Source organism: Anolis carolinensis, chromosome 1 (assembly GCF_035594765.1).
Source record: "Anolis carolinensis isolate JA03-04 chromosome 1, rAnoCar3.1.pri, whole genome shotgun sequence".
NCBI lineage: Eukaryota > Metazoa > Chordata > Lepidosauria > Squamata > Dactyloidae > Anolis > Anolis carolinensis.
Window position 1 is genome coordinate 247,009,553 of NC_085841.1, and position 19,709 is coordinate 247,029,261.

Genomic DNA, 19,709 nt, shown 5'->3' on the forward strand with positions numbered 1-19,709 from the left:
CATTTTTAATTCAACCAAACTTTGTTTGCAGGGAAGAGCAGGCTAGCCTAGGGTTGCCTCCTTGCCCAATCAATCCTGAGTCTTGGCAGAAAGGGAAGAGTCTTTTCATCCAGGCTTAATGGCAGCTCCATAGAAAGCAACCAAGTCCTGAGTGTTTTCCCTCCTGGCTGGGGCTAGCCACAGACTTAATGGCAGCTCCATAGAAAGCAACCAAGTCCTGAGAGTTTTCCCTCCTGGATGGGGCTAGCCACCAGCTTAATGGCAGTTCCAAGGAAAGCAACCAAGTCCTGAGCATTTTCCCTCCTGGCTGGGGTTAGCTACCGGCTTAATGGTAGCTCCATAGAAAGCAACCAAGTCCTGAGTGTTTTCCCTCCTGGCTGGGGCTAGCAACCGGCTTAATGGCAACCCCATAGAAAGCAACCAAGTCCTGAGCATTTTCTTTCCTGGCTGGGGCTAGCAGCCACCGGTTTTGAGACAGCATGGTGTAGTGTAGTGGTTTGAGAGTTGGACTACGATTGTGGCTTGATTCCCCACTCAGCCATGGAAACCCACTGGGTGATCTTGGGCAAGTCACACATTCTCAGCCCTAGAAAACCCAATGAAACAGGAAATAACATTTTCAAACCAGGAACAGATTTTTATTATTAAAAAATGTTTTTATAAAAACATTGAAAATTCACCAAAAATCTGAGGATAAGTCAAACCTTAGATTTGGTGAGTTAATAGTGGTAAATGTGTTCTACCAGTGTAGCAAGTTTCATTAGGATAGCTCAAAAAATGAGGGAGAGAGAAGCCCTTCAATTTTCCCCATTCACAATAATGTTTTCCTTCATGCGCATGTGCATCCGCCTTTAACTAGGTACATACAGAGATTAGGAAGTTTTGGAAAGTTTTGAACTTTTTGCTTCAAAATTTGGAAATAACTTTCCAAACAAAGCGCCAGAGCCCCCTACTTTCGAACAGAGTTTAGAACCATTTTTTTCCTGGATCGCACATGCCTATCACACAGGTATCACTCTATTACATAACCACATGGGTGCAAGGGGTGCATGTGATCACTGTATTGTCTGCTCAGTATCACAAATTTATGGGTTTTTGTTTTGCTTGGATTTCTACAATGCATGTTCATTTTTGCCTATTCGCTTAATCAAATATCCTTTGCTTTCCTTTCATTCTCATTGCATTTCTACATTTCTATAAAATGAACCTGGTAAAGAAGGAGGAAATGTGAATGTGTGCATAAAAATACCAAGCCAAAAAAAAACCCAACAATCTTTCCAAATGCCAATACAAACTAGGGAGCTATATAGCTTCCCTGTATTCTTATTGAGCTTAAATGCATCAACATAGTAGCTGGAGCACAGGAGATTTTCACAGCAAAAATGTATTGTTGTGAGCTGTCCTTGCTGTATTTTGAGTGCCTTGGTTTTGAATGGATAATACAGCTTTACAAAAGAACTATACAGATAAGAACATCATGAACTGATTTGGATCAACACCTTGATGAGTGCCTGCATGTCAACATTTCTGCTGCACTAATAAGGCCATCTGGACAAGGTAAATGTGAAGACGTTTACTTTGTTTTCTGAACCAGGAAAAGTAGGACTATACATTGTGTTTTTCCCCTGAGGTCTCGGTCCATGTTGTAGTGCAACTCTCAGTGTGCTAGAGGCCAAGGCAAGAACTGAGCTGTCTTTCCACCATGATCTAATTCCTCAAATTTTTCTTTTAAATGAGAAAGCTTTCTTTCTCATTATGCTCAGGTCATGTCAGGCTTGCAAACTGGTAAGCTGCAAAGCCCAATGCCTGAATAGTATGTGCAGAGGAATGAAAGGCTACTCACTCATAAGGTATTAAAATGGATTATCTTTGCAATCTCAGAGACATGGATACATTGAAATGAATTACATTCATCTACCACCTGACCCCTCTTCCCACATTTTGGCTTCTCTCAAGGACGCCATTTCTGTTCTCTTGGCTGTTGCTATTTTATGAACAATTTCAGTGAAAAAAGAAAGACACTTCCTGGTGGGACTTGTGGCTTTGTACTATATCTTTGAGATACATTTGCAAATTCCCCTTCTTGCTTTCTTTGCGTGCCATTCGCCCCTCTTTGGCAAACAAGGAGGAGATCACAGTGGCATTAGTAAATGTACCTAATGTAATCACTTGGCCTCTGGGGGTTAGATCCCATTAAAGAGCTTAGAAATTGCATGGATATTTTAATCATTAAAGCTTATTGGTACCAAAGCTGATTAATGTAACAGAGTCCCATTTGAGAGGGGGGGGGGTCATTTAATCTTCATTCTCCTTATAGCACAGCTGTCATGTCAGTTTAAAAAGAAGCTGTTAATCCCTGGACATCAGGATGGCAACATTGCCCAAGCTTTACCTGCTTCCTTTGTACATCCCTCTAAAATCAACATTTCAGGACAGGGAAGTAACTTCCATGTTAGGTGTACAGCAAACATTTTTCCGGTTTTATTGCCAATTTTAAAGAAGCTATCTAAGGTAAGAAATAGGTCTGGTGATTTGGAAAGTCTGTGAAAGGTCTGAAAGAAAACCTAGAGTGAATTCACTGCATCCATGGCATGAAAGGTATTGACCATGACTGATGCTAGGATATTTTTTTAAAAATGAAATATGTGAGAGCTGGAAGATTCATACTCTTTATAGCTCAATTCTTTTTTTAAAAGCAGGGAGGTTATTTTTGTTAAATCATCAGGTTATTTTAATTCATAAGATTGAAAATAGAGCAAAACATCTTCTTCACTTGATTATAAAATAGGTTGCCTGATATGCCAGGCATGGGCAAACTTTGGCCATCCAGGTGTTTTTGGACGTCAACTCTGCAATTCCAAATTGTGGGAGTTGAGGTCCAAAACACCTGGAGGGCCAAAGTTTGCCCATGCCTGTGATACTCTGTGGTGGTATGACTAATAAAACCATCTAAAATACTGTTTCCAGGTCTGGGCACTGCAATATAAGAAGGATATTGACAAGCTGGAATGTGTCCAGAAAAGGGCAAACAAAATGATGAAAGGCTTGGAAATCAAGCTCTATTTGAGGGAGGTGGGTATGTTTAGCTTGGAGAAAAGAAAGCCAAGAGGGGACATGATAGCCATGTTTCAATATCTGAAAGGATGTCAAATGAAAAGGGGGCAAGTTTGTTTTCTACTGCTCTGCAGACTAAGAACCTCATAACATAGAGGTCCTTAAGCCAAGGGACAGCTGGGGGCATCCATGGAGCAGTGTGGCGAATCTATTGAGCAGTGCCCCACATCACCCTCTTGCCATCCCACGCTGCTATCTGTCCGGCCCCAGCTTGCTCCCACGCTGTCCCCAGCTTGTCCTATTAGAACACGGGTAGTCACTCATGTTCTCAGGACTGGTGCTTAGCATGCTGCCAAGTCACAGCATGCACGTAGCCAGCATGGAGCCTACCAGAAGTAGCCCTGTGTCATGCGATGGGTTCCAGTGGGCTGCAGCCTGGCTGCATCATAGGTAAAGGTAAAGGTTAAGTTTCCCCTGACGTTAAGTCCAGTCATGTCTGACTCTGGGGGTTGGTGCTCATCTCCATTTCTAAGCCAAAGAGCCGGCGTTGTCCGTAGACACCTTCAAGGTCATGTGGCCGGCATGACTGCATGGAGCACCGTTACCTTCCCGCCGGAGCGGTACCCATTGATCTACTCACATTGGCATGTTTTCGAACTGCTAGGTTGGCAGAAGCTGGAGCAACAGCGGGCGCTCACTCCGCTCCCGGGGTTTGAACCTGGGAACTTTCGGTCTGCAAGTTCAGCAGCTCAGTGCTTTAACACACTTCGCCACCGGGACTCCTGGCTGCATCATAGGATGGGGTAAAAAGCCCATGTGATGAGGTCGTAGGACACGAAGCAATGGATTCAAAGTGCATGAAAAGACATTCCACCTGAATATTAGGAAGAACTTCCAGATGGTAAGAACTGTTTGGCAGTGGAATATGGTGCCTCAGCACATAGTGGAGTCTTCTTCTCTGGAGGTTTTTAAGCAGAGGCTGGATGGTCATCTGTCGGGGGTGCTTTGATTCTGTGTTCCTGCATGGCAGGGAATTGGACTGAGTGACCTTTGTGGTCTCTTCCAATTCTATGATTTTATGAATTTATTGGATGTACATTCCAAAGGTAAAACGTTAAGGGATTTTGGTCACATGCATTCACTACAGATTAATAAAACACACACATTTCTATCAGCATTAATTCAAGCCATGCTGAATCCCTATTTATTTTCTGTGCCGCCATTTGCATAGAAGACCCTGGGAAGCAAGCATTTCCAAAAAAGAAAAAACCCACACCAAAACCCAAACTCTGTTTTCTTTTAAACCATTTGCCCTGGAATCAACACATAGCACACAGGAAGCAATGCCAAAAGTAATCTAAAGGTTCATATGGCATGTCCCTTTGCCCAGGATTACAGTGAGCAATCCATTTTTGGTGCTAGCTCCCTACCCCCCAGAAGGACCACATTCTCTTAGGTAATTCTAAAATGCCTACCTGGGTTTTTGGCCAGCCTTTACAGCTTGAAACTGTTCTTTAAACTTTCACAGTATAAACAACAGGGATAGGGATCCGACCTGACTCACAGCACTTGAAGTGTCACAGCGATGTGACTGCTGCAGCAATGACAAATAGCTCTTTCCGTTATCTGGCAATCACTCCCAATTAAGCCCCCTATCATGGAATTGATCTTCCAGCTGAAAAGCACAAGTGGGAAACAAGAAATCATCAAGATGACAAAAGATGTAAGCCTGAAAAATGTATCTTAAGCTCTCAGTTGCTTTGGAAGCTTTCATCCATGGAAGGAGCGAGTAGCTTAACAAAACAGGATGGATCAAGGCTTTTGGGTTGAATGTTCATCAACTTTCACAGCAAGCAAAAATATTACTGATCCCTCTTAAAGCCCAGACGCTAGCACATTAACCCAGAAAATTAAGATTTAACAGATATTTCCAGCTATGCTGTGTATGTGCAATTGCTCGTAGCAAGCTATACTCAAATGTCATCCATCACTGAAGTGAGATGAGGGGGCCCCTAACAGTCTTCTATGAATCTTCTTTACTCATTTTTACTTCTTTCAATTATTGTGTTAGATTTTTTTTTCTCCTCATAAGCTAACCTATCTTAAAGCAACACAGGCAGCCTATAAGGTGGCCATCTCACACAGCGCATGTGCAAGAACACACCTCCAATTGTAACTACAGTAGAATCTCACTTATCCAACACTCACTTAGCCAACATTCTGGATTATCCAATGCATTTTTGTAGTCAATGTTTTCAAAACATTGTGATATTTTGGTGCTAAATTCATAAATACAGTAATTACTACATAGCATTACTGCGTATTGAACTACTTTTTCTGTCAAATTTGTTGTATAACATGATGTTTTGGTGCTTAATTTGTAAAATCATAACCTAATTTGATGTTTAATAGACTTTTTCTTGATCCCTCCTTATTATCCAACATATTCACTTATCCAACATTCTGCCAGCCCGTTTATGTTGGATAAGTGAGACTCTACTGTACTGATAATATACAATGGCTTCCAGGGGGACTTTGACCCTAGAAAAGTCATTATACTGCTTTTGACCTCCAAGCCACTCTTAGAAATAGAATCATAGAGTTGGAGAAGATGATGAGGGCCATCCAGTCCAACTTCCTGCCACATAGCAATACACAATCACAGCAGATGGCCATAAAACATCTTTTTAAAATCCTCCAAAAAGGAGATTCCACCACACTCTGAGGCAATATATTCCACATTCAAACAGCTCTAACCATCAGGATATTCTTCCATACATTTAGGTGAAATCTCTCCTGCAATTTGAATCCATTGTCCCATGTCTCTAAAGCAGCAAAAAAGCATATCTGCCCCTTCTTCAATAATTATAGAATCATAGATATTTACGACTATCATGTCCTCTCTTAATCTTTTCTTCTCTTTTCTCCCTAATCTATTCCTCATAGGCCTTGGATTCAGTAGCAGATGGCATTTATTTATTTATTTATTTGCATCATTTATATACCGCCTTCATCTCCAGGGCCAGTCCAATGTCAATTCTTCATTGCAAGTATGGATCAATGTCTCTTATTGCTGTTGAGTAAAGGCTTGATCCCACAACCAGGTTTTTAGTTTCTTCCTAAAGACCACGAGGGAGGAGGCAGATCTGATGTCACAGAGGAGGGAGTTCCACAGTCTGGGGACCACCACTGAGAAGGCCCTGTCTCTTGTCCCTGCCAATCTTGCCTGCGAAGGAGGCGGGATCGAGAGCAAGGCCTCCCCAGATGATCTTAGATTCCGGGAGGGCTTGTAGGGGTAGATACGTTCGGACAGATAAGATGGGCCCAAACTGTTTAGGGCTTTATAGCCCAAGGCCAGCACTTTGAATTGTGCCCAGAAGCAGACTGGCAGCCAGTGGAGCTGGTGTAACAGAGGAGTTGTATGCTCCCTGTACCCTGCTCCAGTTAGCCATCTGACAACCATATGTTGGACTAGTTGAAGCTTCCAAGCAGTCTTGCTCTCTATTTACTCTATTTACTCTCTATTTATGAAAATGAACAAAATCTGGCTACCAGTGTTTAAAAAACTCTAGAATCAGAGCAGTAAATAGAGAACAACACTCTGAAAACAGAGGAATTCTGGACATGGATCAATCAGGGCCAGCTAACATCTCCGAACGAGGATTCCCCCAGGCAGGAAGCAGCCATTAAATGACAATCAAGGTGATTCATTACAACATTCGCACTGGCCTCCAACAGAGAAGAGTTCTTTCTCCCAGCCTGGACCTTCCACAGATATATAAACCACCCTTGCTTAGTTTTCCAATATACTTCACAACCTCTGAGGATGCCTGCCATAGATGTGGGCAAAACGTTGGGAGAGAATGCTTCTGGAATATGGCTATACAACCCGAAAAACTCACAAAAACCCAGTTTGTTTTTAGTTCAGCATGAGGAAGAGGAGAAGGGAGGAAGCATCTTGCTCTACTCGACAGGGTCAGGCAAAAGCCAGCTGCTACAGCTTCTCTGCTTTTTCTCATTAATAACTCTTGCTATTTGACCAGACTCTTAATGTTGTTTGGCCTCATGCATCCTTGTTTTCATCTATGGAATGTTGAAAGGTATGTAATAAGAAAGGAGCTTTAGCCTTGAATTCGCTCCATGTATTCCCAAGTCAATGGTACAAATTGAACAGAGCAAATGACCACATTCAGTTCGCTGCAAAATCAAACTCATGAAAGAACCTTACCCTTTGCAGATTGCTCTGGGAAAGAACTCTCTGTTCTCTGAAATACATCAGACCTCCCTCAATTGAGACATTTTAGGAAACATTATCCTTCTTTCCACAAACACATATCTTTAATTGCTGTGTATTGCCTTTCTGGGTGGTTTCACATATGGCAAATCCATTCCCCAGAATTCTTGTTTCCTCAATAGGAGGGTTAACTGATAATCTCCTATCCTATAGGAATGAAATTTATGCTATCTGATGACAGATCTGTGAAAGGAATGAGTGATGGTACAAATCTTCTGAAATGCAATTTCAAGCCTGTACCTTATCATCGCTCTTGCTTTATTTCTCTCCCCTACAATAAAATACCCGAAGGTGAAATGTACTTGTTGTACCTTTAAGCATATTATGCAAATCCAAACAAAGTTTGTACAGGGTTGTTGTGAGTTTTCCGGGCTGCATGAACACAGTCCAGAAGCATTCTCACCTGACATTTTGCTCACATCTATGGCAGGCATCCTCAGAGGTTGTGAGGTATGCCTGCCATAGATGTGGGTTAAACGTCAGGAGAGAATGCTTCTGGAACATGGCCATACAGCCCAGAAAAATCACAACAACCCTGTGATTCCAGCCATGAAAGCCTTCAACAACACAAAGTTTGTACAAACCACTGATAAAAGAAGCTACAGGTTTCTACATAATTTTTGACTTCAATTTCATGACTTTAATCAATCTTTGACCATGTTTAATTACACTATGTAATAAAATTTGAAAAATGTTCTGTCCCTGGTTAGAAAGTGTTATTCCCATTTAATTTTGCAGTAATTACTTTGAAAGAAGTTGTTATACTCCAGAAACATCGTTTTTGTGGCTGCCACAAAGTATGTTGAATTGGCTGAGACTCAATGAGATATTTCTTGAAAACCTATAGCTAAATGTGCTGTAGGATGTCCCGTATAGTTTTTGCAGTTTAATGAACTTTTTCCATTTATTTATAATAGAACTAATTAGGAAATAACTCGTATAATGGATGTTTAAATGGATGTTTTTAATTAATGTCTAACTTGTTTAAATTGTAATTGTTTTAAATATTATTTTTTTAGCATCTAATGATTGCTGATTGTGAGGCCGCCCAGAGTCCCCCCTCAGGGGTGAGAGGGACGGGATATAAATGTCTGAAATAAATAAATATAACCCAGAAACAAAAATCATATTACATAGTGTTATTTATCACTTCTCACATTCAAGTTGTTTCTTTTGATGCCAATATTAAAGATATGCTACCTCCATCCAACAGACGATCTATGAAGACAAGCCACCGATTTAAAATAGTAGATGTAATTTTACAAATATATGAGTACTGGGAAGTGGGGAAAGCTATCTGGAACCCTTTTGCGAAATGGAAGTTAGAAAAGGTAAGCCTGCAAAAATTCAAATGGAAGATAAAAGCCTAAATTATTTATTTAATCTGTGGTTTTCTGCAGTCAGAACACTTCATCTTTCATCCTTCCTTTGAATTTTCCTTTTGTCATTTTTTTCATGTTGGTAATTAAGAATTTGAAAGAAGCTTCCAAAAATCACTCTGGGGAAAAGGAAAACTGAGCACATCCTTGCTCATCTTCTGTTTTTCATGCGTCAGAGCTACCAATGAGCCCAGCCTGAACATTTTGTATTCAGATGGGGAGGAGGAAACTCCAGTGAACTTTTTAATGTCTGGGATAGAAACTACCCAGAATAGGCTGGACTACAAAAAAAAGTTGTCTTTATTGAAAGCAAGGAAAAGGAGAGAAATGAGGAGGGGGGACATGAAGACAGATGTGTGGCTTTTGTAAAGAGCAGGATGAAATATATTGACAGAAGGCCCAGAACATTTGCCCAGCCATCATAATAACATGATAATTAGTTTTTGGGGTGGGGGAAGAACATCTCTATTACCATAAATAAGAAACACCTCTGCTAGAGGATTTTATTGGAGGCAATTTGCTTGCCAGTGAGTCTGATCACCACAAAACCAAATTAATATCCAAGCTGTCCAAGGAAAGGCTTAATGTGTGTTTTCATGAAAGTTTGGCAATGTGTTTCAACAGGGCAGAACAGCATTATATTGTGCTGAGAATGACAAAATGGCAAGAGTCTGCTTTCTTCAAATAACTGAGCTATATCAGCTATTCTTGCCAATTAGATATGATCACATATAGTGAATGGACTCTATTCCATCTGTCTCTTGGCCATGCAAAATATCTAGGCATAAATCTATGGGGGATTTATTTTTACTTGAAATGATTTTCAGGCTGTCTTCCAGACTAAAACTTTATAGAGGAGCTTAGATGGATTGATCCGCTTCCCCAATGGAAGCAACTAGTCTAGGGAACTATAATCAGCATCTGCTAGAATTTTTTGGACTCTCAAAATATCCTTGACAGCATGGCCATCGTAATTGGGGAATTCTAGGACCTGCGGTACAAAATTTCTCTGAGCTCCGGAAATTCCTTTGACTCTCAACTTGTAAGCCAGATTAGAGTTGAACAATTTCTCACTCTTACGTTCAAATTCTTGAGACCAGCCTGACGCTACATCTGGTCCAAACCTGCAAGATTTCCAGTGCTTTCATACTCATGTTGGTCATCCTTCATAACCCTGCAATGAAGCAACTCAACCAAAGCCAGCAGTCCTAACACTATTATCACAACTGTCTGGATAAAACAGTGGATTATATTGCTTCAGTGTGTGATAGAGTCTCCTTGAGATTTTTAAACAGAGGTTGGATGGCCTTATGTCAGGAGAGTCTTGCCTGTTTGTTTCTGCATAACAGAATGGAGTTACTGATAAACTGACTATAGGGCCCTTGTGGTCTCTTCCATCACTATTATTCTATGAGAGTCTACGACACATAATAATAATAATAATAATAATAATAATAATAATAATAATAATAATTTTATTCTTGTACCCCACCTCTATCTCCCCACAGGCACTCAGGGCGGCTTACAAATGCAAAACAAGTATACATACATAAAACATCAAATACCGAAAACACACGAATGAAAAATTAAAACATACGATTAAAATCAAACCATTAATAAGACAAAGTTAAAACGCAGCAATAAAACATAAGGATGGGCTGATCAAAGTGCACTAAGTGAGACTTGTAAACATGGAGGAAGTTAAAAGTGCTATAAGAACATGGGGGAGAACCCAAAAGTGAGTTGAACCCTGAGGGTATATAGTTGAACCCTGAGGGTATATACCTGAGGGTAACCGATCAAGGATAACCATTTGTACAAGAATTTAACATTCAAGAGGGTGGTACTTATTCAAAAGCCTGTGTGAACAGCCAAGTTTTCAGGCTTTTCCTAAACTCTTCCAAGGTGGCAGCTAGCCGAATTTCCCTTGGGAGTGCGTTCCAGAGCCAGGGGGCCACCACAGAGAAGGCCCTCTCCCTCGTCCCCACCAACCGCGCTTGTGATGGCGGCGGAAGCGAGAGGAGGGCCTCCCCCGATGAATGAAGAGATCGTGTGGGTTCATAGGGGGATATGCGGTCACAAAGGTAGGCAGATCCCAAACCGTTCAGGGCTTTGTAGGTCATCACCTGCACCTTGAATTGGGTCCGGAAAATAAACGGCTGCCAGCGGAGCTCCTTAAACAGGGGAGTAGACCGCTCCCTGTAATTTGCTCCAGTTAGAAGCCTGGACAGATAGACAGATGACATATCCTTATAGACACCTTATAGCACATATGGTGCTATATGCTGCTACTAGCATATCATGGATATCCCCGAAATGACTTTTCAGCCATTCTAGATTTTGTTGAGGAAGGAAGAAAACGTGGAGGCAGTGACATGCAAAGATGACTGCAGACACAGACTGCAGCCAGGAAATCAGAAGAGCAATGACCAACCTCAATAAAATAGTAAAGAGTGAAGAAATCACACTGGCAACGAAGGTCCGCATAGTTAAATGATGATAACCTATGGATGCGAGAGATGGACCATAAGGAAGGCTGAGTGAAGGAAGATAAGACACTTTTGAACGGTGGTGTTGGAAGAACATTCTGAGAGTGCCTTGGACCGCAAGAAGATTCAGCCAGTCCATACTCCAGGAAATAATGCCCAACTGCTCACTGGAGGGAAGGATATCAGAATCAAAGATGAAGTACTTTGGCCACATAATGAGAAGACAGGAAAGCTTGGAGAAGAGAATGATGCTGGGGAAAATGGAAGAAAAGAGGAAGAGAGGCCGACCAAGGGCAAGATGGATGGATGATATCCATGAAGTGACTGGCTTGACCTTGAGGGAGCTGGGGTTAGCAACAGCCGATAGGGAGCTCTGTGTGGGCTGGTCTATGAGGTCGCAAAGAGTCGGAAGTGACTGAACAAATAAACAACAAGATTTTGTTGAAAACAATAGATTTTTGTAGCCACTGGCTTATTTCTTGTCCATGTCACTGTCTATTTTCTAGTAGCACTTCCGTAATACCTTACCAAGTTCTGAAAGACTCTTCATTTAATAAATGGGTGGCTTCCCAGTAGACAGTGTGAAAGCTGCAAGCCTTTGGCAGAGACAAATGCAGTCCCTTGGAAGTGGAATGCAAAGCAGAATCATACAGGTGATAGGTAATAATCAATCAATACTGTATTAAAGGCATTTCATGCTGGAAAATTCTGGGGATGCGAACAAACTTTGAAATGGACTGTGTGTGTGATGAGCAAGCATGCCACAGCATTCTGAGATGCAATTATATCCCTTGCCATTTGTGAAAGGGATTAGTCTCCGTCTCCACAAAGGTTGGACGGGAAGGCAAATATCACGTGGAGCTGTCAAAAGTCTTGGATGACAAATGGCAGTTTGAACTGTCTTTCCAGAACTTTTAAAGTGAGTTTAATTCAAATGAAAAGACCCAATAAATAATCTCCTGCTGCTGACTTTCAAATCTCCACACTAGAGCTGTTAAATTTTTCACCAGCACACTTTCATTGCTATTAGAAGTGACATGTTTTAACATTCTTAGGATATCTATCAATTTCTGCTGATTTCCAAAGAAAACTTCTGTTCCTTAATAGCAGCCCTTTAGGGAAATGGAAAGCTCATTTAAATAGATCACTCCCCAAGTGTTTTTGGAGAACATTTTTCCAAATTACAGTGACATTGTTAAAAATAAAATAAATAAAATCATCCTTTCAAAGTAAATCATGCTTTGGAAATCAATTGGAATCTTGAGAAAACAGCAGGGTCGCTGGATTGTAAACTCAATAACTGTGAAGGCTACTCAGGGCCGGCCCTAGGTAATTTTCAAGTGTAAGCAAGCAATCTTTTTGGCCCATCCCCCCCCCCCAAAAAAAACCAATCACTGAAAAATAAAAGGTAGAAGGTAGAGGTGAATAGAATACACACACACACATATGGCACATATGGTCCTTGCATATGTGTTTGTATGTGTGTGTATATATATACATATATCTTATATATACATACAGATACACACAATGTGGAGAATATGTGGCAAGGTAGATAGATAGGTAGGGAGCCACGGCAGAAGAACCTTCCCTGGAGCAAGGCCTAATAATAATAATATTAATACATCATCCCAACGAAAGATTCCCCCAGACAGGAAGCAGCTAAGCTTTGAAGCTGAAAGGCTATTCAATGCTAATCAAGTTGGGAAATTGAAACATTTATACATGCCTCCAACAGACAAGAGTTCTTTCTTTCTCCCACCCTGGACTTTCTACAGATTAGTTTCCAACTTCTAAGGATGCCTGCCATAGATGCAGGCAAAACGTCAGGAGAGAATGCTTCTGGAACATAGCCATACAGCCCAGAAAGCTCACAGCAACCCACTTGTTTTTACCGTATTATACAAATGTAATGTGCATCTCAATTTTGGCACATTACATTGATGAAATAGATTGATGTAATAGATGGATGAAATATGGTAGTTTTCTTACTCAGAAGCTTGAATAGGGCTACAGTAACTAGGCTTTGGCATTTTGGAGAATATGCTCAGCATGATAACTATGGTCCTTGCCCTCTGCTGAGCATGAGAATGATGAACAGACCTTCTTCTCAACCTCTGACAACTCTGATGGCAAGGCTGGGGTGACTTACTTGAAGTGGGGACAAACTTAGTAGATGTGGGCAAAATGTCAGTACAGTAGAGTCTCACTTATCCAACATTCGCTTATCCAACGTTCTGGATTATTCAACGCATTTTTGTAGTCAATGTTTTCAATACATCATGATATTTTGGTGCTAAATTCGTAAATACAGTAATTACTACATAGCATTACTACGTATTGAACTACTTTTTCTGTCAAATTTGTTGTAAAACATGATGTTTTGGTGCTTCATTTGTAAAATCATAACCTAATTTGATGTTTAATAGGCTTTTCCTTAATCCTTCCTTATTATCCAACATATTCACTTATCCAACTTTCTGCTGGCCCATTTATGTTGGATAAGTGAGACTCTACTGTATTTTAAAAACTCTAAAATCAGGACAGTAAATAAAGAACACCACTCAGAAAACAGAGGAATTCCAGACAGGAAACAATCAGGGCCAGCTAGCACCTCCCAACAAAGGATTACCTCAGGCAGAAAACAGCCAGGCTTTGAAGCTGCAAGGCTATTTAATGATAATCAAGGCACCTCAGACAAGTTCTTTTTCCCACCCTAAACATTCCACAGATAAATAAACCCGACTTGACTAGTTTCCAAGAGACATCACAACCTCTGAGGATGCCTGACATAGATGCAGGCGAAACGTCAGGAGAGAATGCTTCTGGAACATAGCCATAAACTCACCAGAGACTGGGAAAATGGCCAATGAATGTCGGTGCAGTAGAAAGGAGATGAGGAAGGAAGGAGGGAGGGAGGGAGGAAAGAAGGAGGAAAGAAAGAAGGGATGAAGGAAGGAAGGAAAGAGTGAAGGATGGGAGGGAAAGAGGAAGAAGGAAGGCCAGAAAGGGAGAGGAGGGAGAAGAAAGAGGGAGGGAGGGAGAAGAGGGAGGGCGCCAGGGGATCTTCAATCAGGGCCAGCTAACACCTCCCAACAAAGGATTACCCCAGGCAAAAAGCAGCCAGCCTTTGAAGCTGCAAGGCTCTTTAATGCTAATCAAGATGGCCAATTGCAACATTCACACCTGCCTCAGACAAGAGTTCTTTTTCCCACCCTGAACATTCCGCAGATATATAAACCCCACTTGCTTTGTTTCCAACAAACCTTGCAACCACTGAGGGTGCCTGCCATAGATGCAGGCAAAACGTCAGGATTTAATGCTTCTGGAACATGGCCAGACAGCCCATGAGAACCACCATCTTGATCAGGCCACGCTCGGGCTGTGGAGGGGGCGGGGCCTAAGGGCAAGGAGGGCACGCCCCTCCCAGGAGACCACGCCCCCTGCTTCCCCTGCTTCCGAAGGAGGCTGAAGTGAAGACTGCCTTGGAAGTTCAGGGAAGGAGAAAAAAAAGGCAGGAGGTAAAAGGAGAAAAAAGAGATGAAAGCAAGCAAAGGGGGGAAGAAAAAGAAGAGAAAGAATGATTGGGTTGCTATGAGTTTTCAGAGCTGTATGGCCATGTTCCAGAAGCATTCCCTCCTAGCGTTTCGCCTGCATCCATGTCAGGCATCCTCAGAGGTTGCGAGGTCTTTTTTCTTTCTCCTTCCCTGGACTTCCAAGGCACTCTTTTGGAAGCAAGGAGGGAGGGAGGGAGGGAGGGAGGGAGACCGGCGCTGCGCCCTTCCAGGCTTTGCCGGCTCCTGCGCCTTCCACGACCGCGTAGTTGGCGTATGCCTTGAGCCGCCCTTGAGGCTACTCAGTATATTTGTGTATATTTAACACAATTTAAAGTCCTGAAGACTTTATTCAGGGAGAAAGAAAGCCAGTAAGTGTACTCTGTAACCAAGATCTTCAGGGAGCTTTAGTGAAGCCAGTGTTGGGCATTCAACTATCTATTCATAATAACATAAATATCAAAAACTAAGGGAAAGTGATGTAAATATAGACAGAAAAGAAAGATGGTTTGATGTGGTTTGGCCTTGCAATAACTTGATGGCAGTCAGACACAATAGCAGTTAAACATATTCTTGGTAGATCTACCCATTTCTGCTGATTTCTGGCTGCAATTTTCAAATGTTACTTGTACGGCACTTAACATTTTCCCAGATGTAACAATACAGAGACTCCTGGAGAAATTCAATGTTCACTGCCTAAGAAAGGAGCCACTAGGACAGGGATGGGTGAATCTCAAAGAAAGTTGCTTTTCTGTTGCTAAAGGTCTTGAAATTTTATTACCTGTTTCTTATTGCCTTTTGTTTCCACTCCTCACATGCCCAAAAAGGGGGATAATGTCTGCTTGCATTGAAATCTCTCAATACCATCTTAACCAATAGCAGAGTAACATCAAAATGTAGACCTGTAACTCTTGTCCTGTATGATTTTTAACATCTTTGTCTGAAAAAGAATTCAATGAACCTTCTAAAGCTCACCTAATTTATTTTATGAATTGGCCCAATGAAATAATTGCTGTTTTGTTGATTTTTTTTTTGTATTTTGCTGCATAGCTGGCCTACCTTCCCTTGAATATATTTTAGTTAAATATGTATATCTGATTGGAAGGCTGTCAAAAGATCAGTTAAAGTTTTATGTGATTGGAGACATAGTGGCCTTGCACAAAAGAGTAGTAAAACCTCATTTCCAGTTGGATGATGTTTGACCTTGAACAGACTATAATAAAACTTATCTAATTAGCTGATGACAAAAGATCTGTGAAGCTTGTTGCTAACTGCCTGATAAGAGAATGCCAGAGAACAGTTACTCTGGATAAGCACAGATGCACAGATAGAAGACGCTTGAAATAACAAAAATACAGACCCAAAAAAGAGAGAAGGTAAACAATATGTGGTTGCTTCCATGGCTGAAGCTATGGCTGTTTCTAATAGTCACCTACTAGGTTATTTTCGAGACATATACCATAACTAATAATGCTGATGACAGAGCATATTAGAGAAACACCTGCTATAGAACTGTATAACAAATACATATGTTTTGAGATGCCATGGCCACCTGCTGGAGATATATACAAAATGTATCACTGAATACTAAAATTAGAATTGTCCATGTCACTGTGTCCATGCCAATGTGCTTCCCATTTCTGTGTATGGGTGGAAGTGGACAGTGAAAAAACTGATGGAAAGAAAGTCAATTCATTTGAGATGTGGTGCTAAAGAAGTGTTCTGTGGTTAATAAATGAGTCCTAGAGTAAATCAGGCCTGAACTTTCTTTATAGGCCAAGTTGACTAAATTGAGGGTGTAGTACTTTGGCTATATCATGAGAAGAGATGACTCACTACAAAAGACAATCCTGCTTGGTAAGGTAGAAGGCAGTAGGAAAAGTGGAAGACTACATCACAGATGGCTAGACTCAATCAAGGAAGCCACAGCTTTGAGTCTGCAAGACTTGAGCAGTACTGATAATGATAGGGTGGTTTGGAGATCTCTAATTAATTTTGTGGAGTCCCTGGTGGTGCAGTGGATTAAATGCTGAGCTGCTGAACTTATTGATCAAAAGATCAGTGGCTCGAATCCAGGGAGCGGTGTGAGCTCCCGCTGTTAGTTCCAGCTTCTGCCAACCTAGCAGTTCAAAAACATGCAAGGGTGAGTAGATCAATAGGTACCGCTCCGTCGGGAAGGTAACGGCACTCCATGCAGTCATGCCGGCCACATGACCTTGGAGGTATCTATGAACAATGCCAGCTCTTCAGCTTAGAAATGGAGATGTGCACCAACCCCAGAGTCGGAAACTACTAGACATAATGTCAGGGGAAAACCTTTACCTTTACCTAATTAATTCTGTCAGTATATATCAAAGTTGCCTTGATGACAGTTAATAATAACAGTGGAAGATGTTTAATTCTTTAACAATGTAAATTAACATGGCTGCATTTTAGTACTGCTTCCAAAACTAAGTATAGTGTTCCAATAAAAAGTAAGGTGTTTCATTTCTTGTGAACATAGAATAGATAAGAATTTTCTTAAACTGAAATGTCTGTGATCACCCCCAAGAAAAGACAGAACATGAAAGCTTAAGTTACCAAGCTAGAGGACTGTAGAATACATCCACAGATTATTAGACAAATAGCTACAGATTTGCAGATCCCTCAAATAAAAAGGTAATGTGGAGGATTCACAATTTTCCAGACCTTTGCTGTTTTTTTCTTTAAAAATGTCACTAGAGATGAGTACAACAAATGAAGAGAAAGCATCAAGCAGAAGGTTTTCTAGCTAAGCTAGAGGTGTCGGCGGTGGCCGGGAGGGCCTTTGCACAACTCAAACTTGTGCGCCAACTGCGACCATACCTCGTGAAGTCTGACTTGATCATGGTGGTCCATGCCTTAGTTACCTCTAGACTGGACTACTGTAATGCGCTCTACGTGGGGCTTCCCTTGAAGACGGCCCGGAAATTACAATTGGTCCAACGCTCGGCTGCCAGATTAATAACGGGGGCAAGTTACAGGGAGAGATCCACTCCCCTGTTTAAGGAGCTCCACTGGCTGCCGTTCATCTTCCGGTCCCAATTCAAGGTGCAGACCATCATCTATAAAGCCCTAAACGGTTTGGGACCCACCTACCTCCGTGACCCTATCTCCCTCCATAAACCTGCCCGATCTTTACGATCATCCGGGGAGGCCCTTTTATCACCACTGTCGTTATCCCAGGCCCGCCTTGTGAGTACAAGGGAGAGGGCCTTCTCTGCTGTGGCCCCCCGACTGTGGAACTCACTACCCACTGAAATTAGGCAAGCTCCCACGCTGTTAGCTTTTAGGAAAGACTTGAAAACATGGCTTTTCCGCTGTGCCTTCGGTGAGTAATTTCTGTCATATATTTCTGTGTTACTCCCACCCCGAACATCTATCCTCTAGATTACCCCACTTCCATATGTCCCCGCCCGCAGTGGAGTACCCCTCTGTCCCTCTCACTCCAGGTTTTATCTCTGTGTTTACGCGGCCTGCCCTTGTTTTATTGTTTTTTGATTTCTTGATGTAATGCCTATTATTATTTATTGTATTTTTAATGGTGCTATGATATGTTGTTTTTATATTTTATTATATTGTATTGCTCTGGGCATGGCCCCATGTTAGCCGCCCCGAGTCCCCGTTGGGGAGATGGTGGCGGGGTATAAATAAAGTTTTATTATTATTATTATTAAGCTGTTGACTTGACCAGGAGATGAAACTGCTAATAGTGGGTGACTATTTATTTGAATAAATTCTATTATGACACTATCTTGTAAAAAGGAGAGAGAGAGGACCTCATCAGACATAAGGTGAGCTCCATTTCTAGATGCTTTGAAGACATATTCCCACAGATCCCATTAAATGACGCACAACCTGTTTTGTGGGTTGCCTATGGGAGTCCATCTCCGTAGTGTTTAGAAATGGGTGGATTTGAAAGATGGGCCAGAATCGACTCCACTCATTGCTCTACGCTTAAGAATTATTACTTTTTCATTGGGAATTGAGCATTTGTCTGCTTTGGTGTCAGTTTGTGATGTGTCCGTGTGGGTGTACATCTCGGGTAGTTTTTTCGTGTCACTCAAAGTTCCATCTGCTGCCACTACTACTTAGATACACAAAGGACCTTGTTAAGTATAGGAAATAAGAATGGCCTCTTTTTAAAAAAAATTGTAGCTGTAACCGCACAATTTTAAACTTTTGTAATTAATTTTGTAATTGCGAAATTTAAAAAAAATGAATTTAAAAAGCTGTGAGATGGGCACTCCATGGACTACAAAATGGGAGGAGGCAACAGCCACCTGTGTGATGGGGAACGAAGCACATAATTTTACTAAAAACAGGCAGAAGCGCATGCTGTGTGATGGTAAGGTGAGTAAAATCTCTGTGTTCTTCCAAAACAGAACAACAGGGAATGCAACAAGAAAAAGATGCTACCTCCCACTTCTTCCCTTCCTTGTATGATGAGGTCCAGAGAGAGGGGGGGGGGAGAGATATAAGACTGACTCTATTAGGAGTTCCCAGGTGAAGTGGGATCTACATTATCTGTGGTCATGTTTACTTGGAAGTAAGTTTAGGACCAGATTTGCCCTATGCTGTATGCACTCTTGGAAAACAATTTTTCAAAACATAACTTATTCTGTTCTGCAACCTATTTTCAATATATTGCATCAATTATACCTTTTAATTATTTAAGTGTCTTTTTAATGCTGTTTTAAACTTGATATTAATTTTTTTATTTAAACAGAATTTAGTTTAAGCACATTTTAACTTTTGTACTAAATTTTTTTTTAATTGTGTTGTACTTTTAAAATGTTGCACACCTCCTTGGAACCTGTGCTGGGAGAAATGAATGATATACATAAAATAAACAAATAGTTAATTTGCAAAAGACAATCAAAATGCAAAGAAAATAGGCTTCTAGTTCTCCATAGTATCA